Consider the following 18393-nt stretch of genomic DNA (forward strand, 5'->3'; position numbering starts at 1 on the left):
AGCTTTAAATTTCAATGACTCCTCTGTTACCTCGCTCCAATTCTCTAGTGTGGCAAAATATACCACACTAGAGAACTGCAACATTATTTGAATACTAAATTTTTATAAAGCTAATCTTTAGCCCCCCTACTAATTTAGTCAACAATAATTTTCTTTGCCTATTATGAAATAGCCCAGTGCCAGGTAACTGGGCATGGAGAAAGGAACAAATACATTTTCTGGGTTTATCCTCTTTAATATCTAGAGGGACATAATGGCAATACTTAATAATCATAACATTAGAGTAAAAATGGTATGAATGAAAATTACTCAGATTAATGTAACATGCAAAGTCAATACAGGAAATAATCTACAATAGGATCAAGAATAAAGTAACATTTGATCAGACATGTGGTCAGAATGGGTAAGAGTATACCATATGAAGAGGCTGAAAGAGAGAAGGTAGTAACATAGATCTAACAGCGATGGTGTGATCAAGACAAAGTGAACAAAATTAACGTGGCTTGAAAAAAAATGGGGAGGTATTCACGGACAAGGACATACAGAAATCTATCAATCATGTTTAGGATTCTTAATATCACCCTTAGTTTATTATAAAACCAAGTGAAGGATTTTAAAACCGAAAATAATATGATCTGGTGTTTTTTTTTTTTTTTTTTTTTTTTTAATTGAAGTACTGAAGTTGACACACAATGTTACATTAGTTCAGGTGCACAACATAGTGATTGGCCAACTCTATATATTATGCTGTGCTCCACACAAATCCAGGTACCATGTGTCTGCATATAACACCATTACAATATCATTGACCCTGGTTACAATAATAAAGAAGATCTTTATTATTTACAATAATAAAGAATGTAAGATGAAATGTTGAAAAATATATTGTCAGGTTAGTGAATAGAGATAAAAAAAAATGATGACAGTTAGAACTAAAGTGATAACAGTGGCAATGGGAAAAAGAAGACCACTTGAGATACAAGCAGAATAAAAAGAAAATAGCACAATTTCGTGATAGGTTGGCTGCAGGCAGTATGTGTGAGAAAAATGTAAATGATGACACCCAGATTTCTAGTCTGAGACACGTGAAAAATGGAAATGTCATTTACAGTGATTGGGAGCATTAGGGGAAGATCAAATTTAGAGGAGAGAAGGATCATATTAGGAGGAGAAGATCATAAGTTCAGTTTTGAATACATTAAATTTGAGATGTTAATTGGACCTTGTCATTTTTTTTGGCTTCTTTATTTTTCCTAAATACATTGCTTTGCACTTATAGTTGTTGCACTTCATTCTTTTTGTATTTTTTCATTAATTTTATATCCTAAACTCTGGAAAATTACCTTTAAATAGCAGCAATTTAATTCACACTTTTTGAAACTAAATTAATTTTCTTTTAATTTCACAGATAAGATGATGTACATCTAAATACAGTCTTCAAAACTAAGAACATATATTCTGAACCTAAATGGGAATTCCATATGATTTTAACAGTGATAACCATTTTTGATTTATACAAATCTATGATGGGCTTCAGGATTTGGGCTGATAGTACAAGAACATTAATGGAGAAAAAAACACTGGAAAATATAAACGCTAATAACATCATGAAAAAAAGCATAACAGTAATAGTTACACCATCAAATACTATCTGAAAATAATTTCATGTAATTCTATAGTGTCAAAATAATTTTTGAAAGGAATTCTCCCAGTTCATGAAAATTATATAGTAAATTAAAATCCATATATAAATTTTAATATATTTAGAATTTATCCTCACAAGCAAAAGTAGCTTAGTTTCTCTACTTGTCTGATAGTTTAGTTTTAGTTTTTATTTTCTTGTTGTTTTCCCTTGTACACAATCAAAATTTGTATTCCAAATCTGAACAGCATTTGTTCCAAGGTTTTGATTTTCTCCATCAGACACGAAGCTGTTTATTCAATATAATACTGCAAGTTGCTGGTTTGTTGAGTACACTGGCATGTACAAGCCTTAGGGTTTGTTTTGATTTCAACATTTGGTCTTTTGGTTGAAAGTCAAATAAAAATAAAATTAGATTTAGTTTTATTGTTGCGAAATTTTCTCAATCTTCTTTATCCCAGGCCCTATTCTACCTTGTCCGTGTGTAGGATTTGTATTAGTTGAGTGCCAGAAGCTAAATTAAAAAAAGAAGTAAAAATTTAATTGCTTTATTGTGTCTATCTGTTTCAATTATCTTGAATCTCTACTGCATGTTGTTAGTTGAAGGAAAGTGCTATCATTTTTTTTGTTTTTTTTTTTTTCTTCACCTCTATACCTCACATGAGCATTGAGATTGAAATAAACACCAACCAAAAAGAACAGTTAATATAAACGCTGAATCTCAGTTTGCCCTGTCTTATTCAAGAAAATTGCTAATGCATGGCACTGATACACTGGGACAGGAATAGTGAGAGTGCAGAGAGAACACAAAACACTGTAATAAAAAGCCAGAAAAGGAAAAAAAAAATTAAAAAAACATAGAATGTTAAAGCAATTGGTATTGTGCCTGATAGATCTCACTGAAATTAACAAGCTCAAATAAAGTGAGGCCACTGAGAAACTGATCAATGAGGAAAATTATATCAACTACAAAATATGTCATTAAACATCTTAGATAAGCCACCGAGTCCTCATAGGTTTTACTGCCAAACATAGCCTTTTGTGTTATACTGATGATCTGTTTTAGGGGACCAAAAACAGAAAGTACTATTTAAGTACAGAAAAAATTGACATCCAATTTTCTCAATAATTTAATTGGTAAGATTTTACCTTTATTTTTCCAGTAAATAAAATATCAGAAAATGTCTCCAGCTTATTCTCCTTCATAGAATGAAATAAAATACGCCCTTTTAAAGTTTGACGAAAATGAACTCTGGGCTTTTTGCTCAATGGGGAAGATTGAGATAGTTTGAAACTATAATTTAGAACTATCGACCATGAAAATATATTTGTTATAGAAAATCTGTTTTTATTCTACCAACACTCAGCGCTCACTTCTCTCCATGTATGGTAACAGGCTATTGTACTGTGAGAATGGCACAAACATCACACATTAACTCACAGTGACTGACAACCCTGTAGAATTCCCTCTTTTTGAGTGTGGGGTTCTTATGATTTGCTTCAAGCCAAACAGAATATGGCAAAAGTGTAGAGATGTCACTGCTTTGATTGGGTTACAATATATGTGAAGATGATGGTATTAGATTCATATAAGTGTGTGTGTGTGTGTGTGTGTGTGTGTGTCTCCCCAATGAAGACACTTTTCTGCTTTCTGTCTAACAAAGCAAACTGCCATCCTGTATGCTAACTGAAGGAGGCAGCAGTGTGTGTCACAGGGAAATAACTGTAGAATGCATCTAGGAGCTCAGAGTGGCCTCTAGCCAATAGCGAGTAAGAAGACAGACTCTTGGACATACAATTACAAGGAAAGGAGTTCTGCCAATGGGATGAACTTGAAAGTGGATTTTCCCCCAGTACGGCCTCCAAATGCAAACACAAGCTGATCGATACAATGATTTCAGTCTTGTGAGACCAAGAACTCAAGACTTAATTAAATCCTGATTGGAATTCTGACGACAGAAAATATAGGATAATGTTTTGTTTTAAGCTGCTAAATGTGTGGTAAATCTGTTCTACAGCAATATAAAAATGAACCCAGAGGACATTAGTAAACTAACATGTTCTTTTAAATAACGATACACTAAATACTACTTATATGCTGAACTGGTTTTTGTGAATCTTAATCACTTGAGACGCTATATATACTCACTGTATTGCAAACCAAGAATGATTAATAAAATCTGTTGTATTTCCTATAAAGTTTTCATTAATTAGTGAGTTTCTTATGATGTCCTTTGACACACCACTGATTTTTAGTTCTCTTAAAAATCATTATTCTTTTGCTGATGCATAGGAGCACATGTACCCCAATGTTCACAGAAGCACTCTCAACAATAGCCAAACATGGAAAGAGCCTAAGTGTCCATCAATGGACGAATGGATCAAGAAGATGCGGTTTATCTACACGATGGAATACTACATGGCAATGAGAAAGAAAGAAATCTGGCCATGTGTAGCAACATGGATGGACCTTGAGGGTGTTATGCTGAGCGAAATAACTCAGGTAGAGAAGGACAAATACCATGTTTGTACGTATAGGAGGATTACGAGGAACTTAACGGAGGACCGCGGGGAAGAAGGGGGGAAATAGTGTGGGAGGGGGAGAGAGGCAGACCATGAGAGACTCTGGAATGCTGAGAACAAACTGAGGACTGATGGGTGTGGGGGGGGATGGGCATGGAGGAGGGCACTTTTGGGGATGAGCACTAGGTGTTATATGGAAACCAACTCGACAATAAACTATTTATAAAAAAAATAATAATAAATAAAAGAAAAAGCTAAAAAAATCATTCTTTTTTTCTATTATAAAAATCTTGATAGTGTGGTTTTCTGGGATTGTACTATGATGATATTTGGCTAACTGACATAAGAATAATGGAATCCTGATATAGAATACATGTTATCTACAAAGTTCTAGTGGAAACAAGATTATACTTTCTTATTGCCTGGCTTTGACTGCAGAACCCTACACAGAGAATCCTAAGTGGGCTGGGATATTTTAAGGATGAAGGTTCATTTTTAAGAAAAACTATGGATCATATTTCATAAGTAATATTACCTTTAAAATGTATATTGTGATTATAATGGACTGTATTTCAAAGGCAGCATTTTAAAACCATGTTGGGTTGTTTAAGTGGAGGATTTGCAAGACAGGAGTGTGCATGTCTCTCACTTTTTTTTCCCGCTTTGTTGATGACATACCACCCTCTTATTTTTAAGTTCTGATTTAAATTCCAGATAGTTAACATACAGTGTTATATTAGTTTCAAGTGTACATATAGTCATTCAACACTTCCATACATCACCCTGTGCTCATCATGACAAGTGCTCTTCTTAAATCTCATCAACCCCTATCCTCTCATCTCCCTCCTCTCTGATAACCCCCTCTTACTCTTAAGGAAAGAATAATTTATGCCTCTCCAACCTGCTATGGAGCTGTACATCCTAATTTACTATTAACCAGAAAACATAAGATGGTAAAAAATTATTCTTTCTTATTGAGAAGGGACGTGAACTAGCACTATTTTAACTTTTAAGAACTGTCACTTCACTTGAAATCCACTAAACTATGAAAATTCCATTAAATTAAACAAATATTTATTGATTTCCTTATTCATTAGGCATCTACTATATGCTAGAGATGTACTGATATGTCCTCTGTCCACAGCCAGCCACAGTCCCACCACAGACACCAAGATACCTTACTATAACACATAACTAAATGAGGAAGAGAAACACATAGGACAATAAAATAGTTATTTAAGTATACACGAAAAAATTATTATTTGATGGAAACTATGAAATACAAGTTACTTTTGAGTTTCATCTTAGAGTATTAGTAGGCATTTGACACAGAGAGAAGGAAAGGACATGCAGATGGAAAATTAACAACCAAATGAGTGCATGTTATCAGCAGGTCTAGTGAACTGGCAGCAAACAGACTGGGGAATTCTGGTTGCAGAGTCTAGTAGGCTGTGCACCCTAATGTCTGTTAACAAGCATCTATGTGATAGAAGAAAATAATTTTGGTGTTTTGAAGCCAGCTTTAGCTGGCTAGCACAGATTAAAAGGGGAAACTGGGTACATATTTTCCCAATTCCAAATTCAGTGACATAACATTAGTACCTTGAAATTGGCCATGGTGGGAGTATTTATCTATCCTGTGGAAATCAGAAAATGCTACAAATCAGGAAGGACTTTATTGGAAAGACAGTTGTTAAAAATTTTCCAGCTTACCAGAGATGTAAGCACGCACGTGCGTGCGCGCGCGCACACACACACACAAATACTTATTCACTAACTCAAATATTTAAGAAGTGTTTATAGAGTATCTTCTGTGTGTCAGACAGCATCTTAAGGATAAAGCTTGGGAAAAAATAAAATGCTTCTGCCCTAGTGCAATCATAAACAAATATTTAACTAAAATTATTAAAGGTGTCAGAAGTAAGATGAGATGAAAAAACAAAACTAAGTAATGGAGGAACTAGCACAACTGGGTTTCGGTGAAGGGCTGCTACCTTAGACAGGCATATAAGAGAAGATCTCTTTAAATTGGTGGTATTTTAGCTGAGGCCTAAATGTTGAGAAGGTAAATAGCATGTGAAAATTTGGCAACAATGAATTTCAAGCAGAGGAAGCAGTATCAAGTTCAAAGGTGGTAGAAGGAAGTATTTTCCTTCCTAGATGAATGTGGCTAAAATGCCATGAATAATGGTAACAACAGACACTGAGGACTGAGGATAGAAAGGTAATCAGTAATCACTTCAAATCTGATCTTACAGGCCAAGCATCTAGGCAGAAATGAATTAGATGTATATTAATGCATGTGTTCATTAATTTATTTGGCATATATTAGACAGTAGCTACCATGCCACGGTATTAAGAAAAAGGAATAATAGTCTCTTCCTTAAAGAATCCATAGCCTTTTGAGAGGGCATGATGAAAGATCAGGGTCTCTGCATGTCACAAACTATATGGAAAGCCCAGCTTCCCCATCTTCACATTCTATCATCTCTTCCTTCCATGACTAATTTAGGAAGTTCACTAGGGTTTCTCTAGCTACATATTCAAATTCTATAAGAGATGCTCATAAAATAAAATTAAAATTAATATTTTGATTAGGTGTACTCAAATTCTAACAGAAAATTTAACTCAAGGAGTCTCTGAGGGAATGTTTATGTTCAGTGTGATGACTGGCAAAATAGTTTTAAAAATCTTATTAATATTCAGGTTTTACTCTATGTGTAGAATTATAGCAAAGGACTTCATTTTTCTTATGCAAATAATGCTCTAAATTTGAATCAAAGTTGTCAAAAATATACTTGTATTACCAAGATAGAGTCAAAGTTTTGGCTTTTATTATTCTGTTTTGAGAAACAGTCTATACTAAAAAGAGAAAAAAAGAGAAGAAATAAGAGAGAGACATCTTAGAATCACCTTATAATCAAGAAAGATTGTTTTCTAGAATGTGTAGAGCTACCTGGCTAGGAAGACTAAACAAAGCTTCATCTTAAATATGCAGTTAAAAAAAAGAGAATAAATTAAAAAGATGGATTCGGCACATTCCTCAAGTCTGAGAAAGTAAGTAGCACCTTCTTCCCTTCTATATTGAAGCAACATCACTTACCAAAGTGCTGATGGTGTATGTAGGGAGGGAGAGGGGGAAGCTGGGAAAAGAAAGAGGAAGACAGAATAGTAACAAAGGCTACCATCATTTATTCACACTATTTAAGAGCTCTGTCTACTAAACATAGCAAATAAAGTGTCTTTAAAATTGGGAAACCCAAAGATACAGAGGAAAGTCAAGGGAACATTCTTGAGAGATATCAAAAAAATATGATATTAGCAACACTGATATAAAGGTATGTACAAGTGGTGAGAATAAATTTATGAGTATAGAGCAAAATAGAAAGGAGATAAGCAAAAGTGTTCCAAAAGAATTGTGTACTTATATTTAATAACATACTTACATAAGTTTGATTTTTGTTAAATGGGCATTGGAAGAAGAAAATAATTTAAGAGGTGAATGGTTAGCTAGGTTGTAGCTCTAGGATTCAAACTATCATTTTACTGATCACAACTTTATTATGTAGAGCTGAGAAATGTGTTTAGAGTAGCTCTTTATTCTTCGATAATTTGTTTGGAGCCAATATTCTATTTACTACTGTTGAGAACAGCTATCTAGAAACATTGCCTAGATCATAAGGAAAATACAAATAGAAGCAATATTTGGTGTCATTTCCCATCTGAATGTAAACTCCATGTAGGTGGCCATTTCGTTACTGTTTTTCTCTCATATAATTTACAAACAGGGAGAGAAGACATTAAATGGCACTCAATAAAAAAAAAAAAAAGAGGCCAGATGTTGTTTGGAAAAAGTGCTAAGACACATAAGTGGTATAACTAACATATATGATATGGGGGGGGAAGCAAGTTTCTTAACACATTGAATTATATTTGTTAATGAGACACTTTTACACACAGTACTGTAGTACATTCTGTAAACAAAGTTCTTACCATAAATATATGTGTGTGTATATATATACACACACATATATATACACATAGGTGTGTATATAAGTATATATTCATAGATAAGTACACACATATACATAAAATATACATATATGTATATACTAAATTTAAATTACAAAATTATCAAATGTATGAAACTGGATAGAAGATTTCAATGAGATAAAAACTTTTTTTCTTTGGTTTTCTTTAAAATTTAAGACAGATTTTAAAGGTATCTGGGTATTTTTGGATCTTAATTCTATTCTATGGGATGGTATTTTGAAGGAAAGAATTCTATTGGGTTCATCTGAATGGCTCATTCTTATATAATACTTATATGTGAACCTAATATATACCAACCACTTTGCTAGAATATTAAAATAAATAAATGAGAAAAAAAGTCAATTAGTTCAATATGGATTTAAAAACAAATGGTTGAACTTCTCCGTATTCAACAGACAGTCATATCTTCTGGCACAGTACCAGCTGCATCCCTAACTACAATGGTGAAAGTTGGAGTAAACTAATTTGGCCAGATTTGGTCATCAGAGCTGCTTTCAACTCTGGCAAAATGGATATTGTAGCCATGAGTGACCCCTTCATTGACCTCAAATACATGGTCTACGTGTTCCAGGATGATTCCATCCATGGCAAATTCAAAAGCACAGTTAAGGCCAAGAAAGGGAAATTTGTAATCAATGGAAAGCCCATCTCTATCTTCCATAAGCAAGATCCCACCAACATCAAATGGGATGCTTCTGGTGGTGAGTACTTTGTGGAATCCACTAGAGTCTTCACCACCATGAAGAAGGCCAGGGCTCACTTGAAGGGTAGATCCAAAGGGGACATCATCTCTGACTCTTTTGTTGATGTTGCCATGTTTGTGATGGTCATGAACTATGAGAATTATGACAACTCCCTCAAGACTGATAGCAATGCCTCCTGCACCACCACCTGCTTGGTCCCTGTGGCCAATGTAATCTATAACAACTCTGACATCATGGAGGGACTCATGGTCACAGTCCATGCCATCACTGTCACCCAGAGGACTGTGGACAACCCTTCTTGGAAGCTGTTGCATGATTGTCAAGGGGCTGCCCAGAACATCATGCCTGCTTCTACTGGTGCCACCGAGGCACGTTCTTTCCTGAACTGAATGGGAAGTTCCCTGGCATAGTCTTCCATGTCACCACTCCTAATAGGTCAGCGATGGATGCAGCCAGCCACCTGGAGAAGGCTGCTAAATACGATGGCATCAATAAGGTAATGAAGCAGAGACTGGAGGGTCCTTCACAGGGAACCTGGGCTACACTGAGGACTAAGTTGTCTCCTGTGACTTTAACAGTGATACCCACTCTTCTACCTTTGATACGAGAGCTGGTATTGCTCTTAATGACTACTGGGTCAAGCTGATTTCCTGGTATGACAATGAATTTTTCTACAGCAACTGGGTCATGGACCTTATGCTTTACATGGCCTCCAAGGGGTAAGAGCCTCCTGGACCACCATCCCCAGCAAGAGCAATAGGAAAAGAGAGGCCCTAGCTGCTGAGGAATCCTTGTCCAGCTCATCCCCAAAACAATGAGGATCTCCCAACCTCTGGACAGTTTTCATCCCAGACACCCTGAAGAAGGGGAAGGTCTTGGGGAGCACTACATTGACATATACCCTGCCAAAAAAATAAAAATACAAAAATAAAACAAACGGTTGAACCATAAAGTGCTGAAGTTTATTAGATAAAATTATGAATAAGGTTCTATGGTATTGCAAGTGGACATTCAGACGGCAGAAACTAATTTTGTGAGGTAATTACAGAGAAAATTTATACTTCAAAATATATAGCTCAAAACTCAAAAAATTGAAACAGAAGAAACCAAAAAGTCTGCTCACAAGTAAAGGAAACCCTCAATAAAGCCAAAAGGACAAAAAAAAAAAAAGAAAAAGAAATGCTAAGAAACATAAACACAAATCGTGATATGCAGACTGTGTTGAGTGTTCTGAAAATTTATGTAAATTCAAGCTGCAATTCCAATGTCATCTTGGGTAACTGATGCAAAACTTTGGGCATATGCTGAGAAGATAGTCAGATGAGAGATACCTGCATAAATTCATGCCCCCCCCCCATTTGGTGAACAAGCAATCTATAAAAGTCAACCCCACAAAAGTGGGCAATAAAGAATGCATTTGCTCACATCTTGTTTCTGGGTAAAGGAGGAAAATGTCTCCACTGAGAGATTCAACTAACCTTTACACAGACTCATGGCCTGAATCCACACTACCTACAAGGCACAAAATCCTTCAGGACCAGATAAACCCATTTTTGGAATGTTTTTGGTAGTATATTTAATATAGAGAATAATAAGAGAGATTACTAGAATACATACATCTAAGAAATTCCTTTGTAAAGTAGTCTCCTGGAAAATGATGTTCATTCTTGCCTAAAGTGCATATAATTTTTAAGAAGGTAGATTATTTCCTTGAAGGGGGATAGCAGGTTCCTAACATATCCATAGGCGTCTACTGTGCTTTACTCACTGAGTTGAGACTGCCCTTAGCAATTATTTGACAGTATGAGGTGTGGACCAAGAAAATGAGAATCATCCAGGATAATTTTAAATTGTATACTTCTGTGCTCTCCTCCAGGCCTGAGGGTGTAAGTTTTTAACATTAAAGTTTGATAAATTGGACTGTGCTGTGGGGCTATTCTTCAGCAAGCTTTGGAAAAGCCATTAAATGTTATTTTTTATCATAAGCAACAGATCAATATATACATATACATATATGTATATGGAGAGAGAGAGAGAGAGAGAGAGACAGAGAAAGTATAGCACCAAGCCTGGAGAAAGAAGTTTAAATTGTTGTTACAAAGTGCTCCTCATTTTAAGAGGGGGACAATAACAATTATTTAGAACTTGCCTCTAAACAGAATGTCATAAAAGCAAGAGCTGCTGGCTCCTCTCAAACTTCATCCTTGGAGACATCATGGATGGAAGAGGAAGGTAATAGACGTCAGAGCCAAAAAACAAACTATAAAATATACACAGCCAACAATAATAATACAATCTTGGGAAACCTTCTAGAAGACAGAATCTGGCAAGATCCCTGTGTATGCAAGGGGTTTGAGGGCAGGTAAATGATAGCCTAGGGAAGCAGAGAACCAGCCATCTAGAATAGAGGAAAGTGGTAAGACAGCTTTCCAGCTGTGCTCCTTGTTCTCACCCATGCCCTCGGGCATGATTACCTGGCCCCACTACAAATGGAGTAGGAGTAGTTCCAGCCACAGCCTCCAAGGCACTCCAACATTAGGAAGTCAGATGAGGCTGGGTTGAGAAGCATTTTAACAAGTGCAGTTCATCTTGTCAGATCCTGATATTTCCCTTTCTTTCTCCAAAATATAGAGTAGGTCAATGGAAGGAGGTAATTTGTGTGTGTGTGTGTGTCGGGGGTAGGGAGGATGCCCAGGTGAAGTAATGGGAGGCTTCCTAAGGTCGACAGGGTTGAACCCAGATCACAACATGAAAGTTGACCTGACCCTGAAGGCTTCATGCTCCTTAATTCATCAGGTGGGTCAAAGCCCTCATATCCCAGGAACACTGTCTAAAAATGTTCAGGTAGGAAGAGGAAAATCTATAAAATCTGTGAGAAATTAAAAAATTACAGAAACAATACAAAACCTCACAATAAACTAAAAAACTTAAATCCGAGAAAACAGAAGAAATAAATGACCTAGAGCAAGAACTCGAAGTATGCATAACAAAGACCTTAGAGCACACACACACACACACACACACACACACTAGAGAGCTAGAAGACTGATAAATGCTCTGTATCAAAAGTCTTCTAAAACTGATAAGGACATGGAAAACAAAGCAAGATCCATGGGAGTTCCAGGTGGATAGGAAAAAGAAAAAAAAAGGAGAAACACTTGAAGAAATAATGACTGGCTGTCACTTAGAAGAAACATACAAATTATCAGACTGATTAGTTGCAGAGAGGGAAAAAAAAGGAGATACATGAGAAAACAAAAATTCACATTTAGGTATGATATTAGAAGTTTAACATTTAGGAACAAAAATGTCAAATGTAGAATAAAAGTGCAGGTCAAACACAAAGAACAAACCTCAGATACTTTTTAAAAAATTAGGTAAAACATTATCTATAATATGAAACCTTTTAAAGTTTATGAAAGTTTCTATTTGCTTTCTTGAACTCTGTCAAGGAATTTTTTAAAAGGAGGGAATCCAAAAGGAATCAGTGAAATATTCAATGGGATATTTGTAAATCAATGGAAACCAATCAAATGGAAAGTGAAGTGAATAAATAAAATACATTCTCTATGTGGATGTTGGGTTGATTTAATAGAGATTCCTTTCTATTCTTTACCCCTTCCCGTAGTAATGCCCTTTTCAGTGTGACTCTGCAACTTCATTCAACAAGCTTTTCCCGGTCTCTGAGTGAGCTAGCCTTGTGATTTGCTTTAGCCAAAACCATGCTGAAGAGGTGGCAGTGCCCTCCATCTGAGCCTGGGCTTTACACATCCTGCTTGCTTTCACAGAACCCACACATGAGACTGCTAGAAGATAAGGGTCATGTGACCTATCCTTGAATGATTCACTGGCTGTCAGCTGCCTAAGATTTCCTTAGCATATCCCATTGCTTTCACAAATGGATGGCTCCAATTCCTTGAAGAATCCGTGACAGGTACATCTGCCATAGTTTATTCTCAACCACTCTGCAGACTCAAGTTTTAACAGAATATTGCAGACTCTTATAACTAAAAGGAAACTTAAAGGTCACACTCCTGTCTAAACTTTCAGATGCTCCTCTTAATCCAGGGAATTTATTAGTCTGCCTGAGATAGATCACAATGTTTTCCAGGTCAGACCTTGGTTCCTGTTCAGAACTCTTTACTTCCATCCAATCTAGCCTTTATTTGGAAGCAATACATACAGGCTTTCTTCCTTAATACTTTGGTTTGCTTTTTTAAAAATGTAATATATATCAAATCCCTTGAATGATTTTAAACAGTGTTTGTGGTGGAATGATCAGAGACCTACTGGAAAGACGAAATGACTACCTTTTAAAGGTGTGTTAGGGAAATAATATGTAATCAGTTGGAAAACGTCCACTGTTTTCATAATTTGATGTTAGCATGACTGTGTACATGAACAGAAAGGTAGTACGAATTCCCTTATGCAACAAAAATAAAAGCTGTTGGCGGGGCGTCTGGGTGGCTTAGTCGGTTAAGTGTCCGACTTTCGCTTAGGTCATGATCTCGCGGTTTGTGGGTTCGGGCCCCGCGTCGGGCTCTGTGCTGTCAGCTCAGAACCTGGAGCCTGTTTTGGTCTGTGACTCCCTCTCTCTCTGACCCTCCCCTGCTCACGCTGTCTCTCTCTCTCTCTCCTAGAAATAAATAAAACATTTAAAAAAAAAAAAAAAAAGCTGTTGGCTTACAAACCCAAACTCCAGGAAGAATTAAGGATGAAACCAACAGTTTGTCACTTTTTAAAAACACACCCACTGTCTCCTTTAGTAAAAAAAAAAAAAAAAAAAAACCCAAACATTTATTTACTCAGAATCACCAACCTAGGCTATTACTGAACAAAATTTCCCATAAATCAATCCTCGAAGGGAGAATCCTGGTACAATCTTGTGACAAGAGTTGGCCTGAGTGGAAAGCAGCCTCTATACTTTCTGCAGGGTTCTACTTGTAGGTAATCACAGGGCATCAGGGTGTTCCTATCACTTTGCAGTAAGCCGACAGGGGTCTGTACTTTGGATATCATTTTCCAAAACACATTAAACAACCCTAATGCACTCCGGTGGGCCTTTTATTACTATCCATAACTGCCTTAAAGCAAACAAAATCAGATTCGTGAAAATCACTGTTATTATATATTTACCAAAAATCTATGCTGCTCTGAGTAAATGGAAGTTACTGGTAGAGCAAATCTGACATGTTGAGGTATGATGGTGCTGAAAATTTTCACAGGGAAAGTCATTTTAAATTAAACACCGAAAATCTTTATAAGCTTTGTACTTTTTATAAGCCTGGGTGCTTTAAGTATTTGAGTTTAAATGCTTGATTGGTTAGTCCTTAGTGTTTCTTGCTGAACAGTTAGTGAAAGTTACCAATATTGTAAACATTAATTTTCACAGAAACAAATGATGTATTTCTTAGCATTACAGGCAGGACAAAGGGAAGAAATATTAGGTAAAATGAAGCTCCACTGAATGAGACTTCATTAGTATCAAAGCAGAGAGCTTATTTTAAAAACAAAATACTATAATATTTCTAGATTATGCAAACTCCACAAACTAATGAAAATCTTCACTTGTATTTGATAATTATACAATCTCTCAAGTTAATTTACTTATATACATCTCAAATAATAAGCAGATAACAGAATAAAAATGCAGGTGTGTGGTTTTAGATATTTCAATTTTGAACAGAGCAGGCAAAAGTATTTAGAATTCTCTCTGTACCATAGTAACTAAATTGTATGTTTGATGTATCCTTCTTATGTATAAAACTTTTAAGAGGAATTTAAGATTTTTAACACAAAAATAGGCAGTGTTATTTTTTAGCTATATTATTAACTTTTCAAGGAAAAAAGTCCCAGCTCAATGAATAATTCATTAGGAGTAGGAGGAGAAAATTGTAGCATGAAAATCTTATTTGATATGATAAAACAAAACACGTGTTTATTCTTAGGTCACTAAATATATACTATTCTAGGACAGTATCCCATACAGGGGGAAATAACAAATTATGTGTATGATAACAGTAGTAAAATACGGTATACGTCCAATATAGCTTATGTTACTTTTATACTGACATATGTTACACACACACACACACACACAAAGTTTTCTTTTCAACTTTCTTACTTCCCTATGCTAAAGCTAGATATATTTTATTAATAATGGTTAAAATGACATCACATCCCAAATCTTTGAAGGAATAAAAGTGTTGAAAAATAGAAAAAAAAAAACTTTTAGTATTGCCTCTTGAGATTCTTCAAAAAGAAAAATCCTAGATCAATCATTTCAATAATCCTTTGAATCTTCCTCTTTGCTGTATGCATCTATGAAGGCTTATAAACAGAAAACTAGAGAACATTTTAGGTTTACTGGAAATTATATCAAAAATTGTATAGTCATAGATAGTTGTATTACTGAAAATAGCATTTTTAAGGATAAGCAAAAAAAGAAACACATTTTTTTCAAAAGCATAATAGTTTTGAAAGATAACACATCACACTTTTATACCCTTGATATTTAATTGAAATATATTATCCCCAGGAGTGTTTATTTTTAAACATATATTTATAAATTTTAATATTTACCATGCATTTGACTCATTAAATGAAGTGTATAGCTACTGTTGAAAATAAAGATGAATTTAAAAAGATAGCATTGCATCTTATATCCTTAACAATGAGATGAGACAATGATCCTTGTTATTAATAAACCAATTCTATTAACAAGGCTAAAAGTAGGTAACCTCATTTTTTGAGGGATGAGGTTCCCTAATGACCAATGAAACCTGATATGGGAATCAATCATTCACATCTTGGGTAGAAATCAACTGAATTTCAGTCAATTTCCCAGGTCTTGTTTTTTAAATTCTGTTTAGTCCATCACAAAACAACCAAACTCCATGTTTTTAAATACCCATAATAGTTTTATTTCATATTCAACAGTGCAGTGCAGTTTCATAAGAAGACTGAAATTTGTTTAATTTATATCTCTATTTCAATATATTTTAGGCCCATCTCACTTAGAAGTAATAAATTTTGGGCCCATCATTAATCAGGACTTGTGGGGTAGGACTTTCTCTAAAAGATCAAGTCATTACATTGACAATGTTTAGGCTAAATATTGGTAACAGGGTGAAATGTATTATCACATGCCTAATTCAAATTTCACCTTGTTTTATTTATTCTATTAAATAAAGGGCCAATGTTAAGGTAATCTTGATCCAACGATCTCAATTAATCACAGCTGAATCTCGGTTAAAAAAAACAATGTCACTATTTAATAGAAGTTCTTGGGTCTGCTTAATTATGTTAGGTTAACCTTTCTCTAAATACAATGAAATTCATGAAGTTATTTGAGAAGATATGCAAAAGTTAAAACTATACAAGGGCTCAAATATAGTAAACCTATTTCGGTGATTAGAAATTTTTCATTTGAATTATAAATTGTTATAAGTCAGTGTGGTTAAAAACTGAACTACCTCTTAAAGGAACTTGTAGGTTACTGAAATATCTTTAGTTCACTCAGCAAAAATTTACATAAGCTTTTCTATCTTTCTTTAAAAAATGTTTTTCAATATAATGGTATATCTCTAAAGCAGTACTTTCTAAAAACATAACTAATGAAAACTTTAATGTTTTCCTTTAACAAAAACGTTTCATGTTCATAGCTGTAACAGCATTGCAACCAGTCTTAAGGGTTAATTTGCTTCAAGTTTATGCACTCTCTGCTTCCAGACCTAAGGCGAATAGAACAAACTTACCTTCCTTGAGATATGCAGACCACTGGCCTTGAGGAGTGAATGGCTAGACTTTTATAGAAGATCTGACTACATTCGAAAACAGCTGCTACTCATGCCAGCTAGTCTATTCAGGGTCATGTTGACATAGAGTAACCGCCTGGGCACCAACATCTTTTGCATGTAGCTCTTCCATTTCCTACATCTCCCCCTTAAAAAACATTCCAGCTTCATCCGTACCAGGAAGATGGTCTTTACAATATTAGTCCACCATCTTCCCCCGTTGCCAGGTTCATGAATAAAGCATCTTTCCTTTCCCACCATCACTTGTTTCTCAAATATTGATTTTTCAAGTGGTGAGGAGTCAAACATGAGTTTAGAACGAGTTCTATGTCTAGTAACATAGCTGAACAATTTTTCCCATTTCCTTTTGACAAAAATTTAAGGAAATTATTCCACTGTGTTACATGATATGTATATACATATGTTACACATATATTTCTTGCTATGCAAATAAACAGTGTATTTCCTCCTCTTGTGAAAACATGTGTATATTTTACAATTTTTTAAGATTATTATTTTTGTTTTGGTAACTTAAGCAATAATAGATACTCTATTTCAAATATAGCAAAAAGGAACATGTCTCTTGTTCTTAACAGGCAAAGCTTCCCATGAAGGGACACAGGACTCACATTCAAGTCATCAGGAAATATTGCATCTCTTCCTTTCTGCTCTGAGTCACCTACATTTCTGGCTTACAGCCATAGCCTGTTAAGATTCTCTCCTTCTACCCTTATGTGAGAATCTATTCTCAACTTGGTATCCAGCATAACTCTTTAAAGTGTTTAAATCAGAGTTATCAGTGATACTCTAGAACTCTCTGCTTTTATGAGACTTTGATCTCTATACCCTTAAAAATACTTAGTAAACTTTGATCTGATAAAACTTCTGATTCACGACCTTGACTTGACAACCTGACTGATCAACTACTGAAATTTCATGCAAAATATAAAAAACTGGTGTTTTGGGATCTATCATTCTTGGATGTAATGAAAAAAATTTGGAAACATCATCTAGAAAATCCAGTATTTGTGTAGTTTTTACAAAGTAATTTATAAAATAATTCCTCAAAGTATTAAATATTTTTAAATATTGATGATAAATAGCTTCTTATCAAAGAGAAAGCAGCTACCTCTGTGCTGCAGAACATTTACATGTATCCAACACCAATGTTTTTACAAAAACATTCTAAAATCTAATTTCTGGGGCACCTGGGTGGCCTAGTCGGTTAAGCGTCCGACTTTCACTTAGGTCATGATCTCACGGTTCGTGGGTTCGAGTCCCGCGTCGGGCTCTGGGCTGACTGCCAGCTCAGAGCCTGGAGCCTGTTTCAGAGTCTGTATTTCCCTCTCTCTCTGACCCTCCCCTGTTCACGCTGTCTCTATCCTAGAAATAAATAAAAATATAAAAAAAAATAAAATAAACATCTAATTTCTATGTATATGTAAAAATACATGTAAATTTTGGCAATATTAGCTTCAAGTTAGATTGGAGGATTTATTACTTTCTAAATAAAATATAGTATGGCACATGTACAACAAATAATTTCTAATATACCTATGAATCCAATGGTTTGTTAACTTAGGGAGAAGACTTACTAATATGATGATCTACTCCACCAAAATTGGTAGTCATATTATATAAAAAATATAACTTTATCTTCAATATAGAACTTTTT

General features: G+C 35.0%; 1 pseudogene; it reads left to right on the forward strand.

The window, feature by feature from the left end:
• The first annotated feature begins 8658 nt into the window (after window positions 1–8658).
• LOC120223187 lies at window positions 8659–9645 on the forward strand (annotated as a pseudogene).
• The last annotated feature ends 8748 nt before the right edge of the window (window positions 9646–18393 follow it).

This window comes from Hyaena hyaena, unplaced genomic scaffold (assembly GCF_003009895.1).
Source record: "Hyaena hyaena isolate Hyena2069 unplaced genomic scaffold, ASM300989v1 scaffold_965, whole genome shotgun sequence".
Lineage (NCBI taxonomy): Eukaryota > Metazoa > Chordata > Mammalia > Carnivora > Hyaenidae > Hyaena > Hyaena hyaena.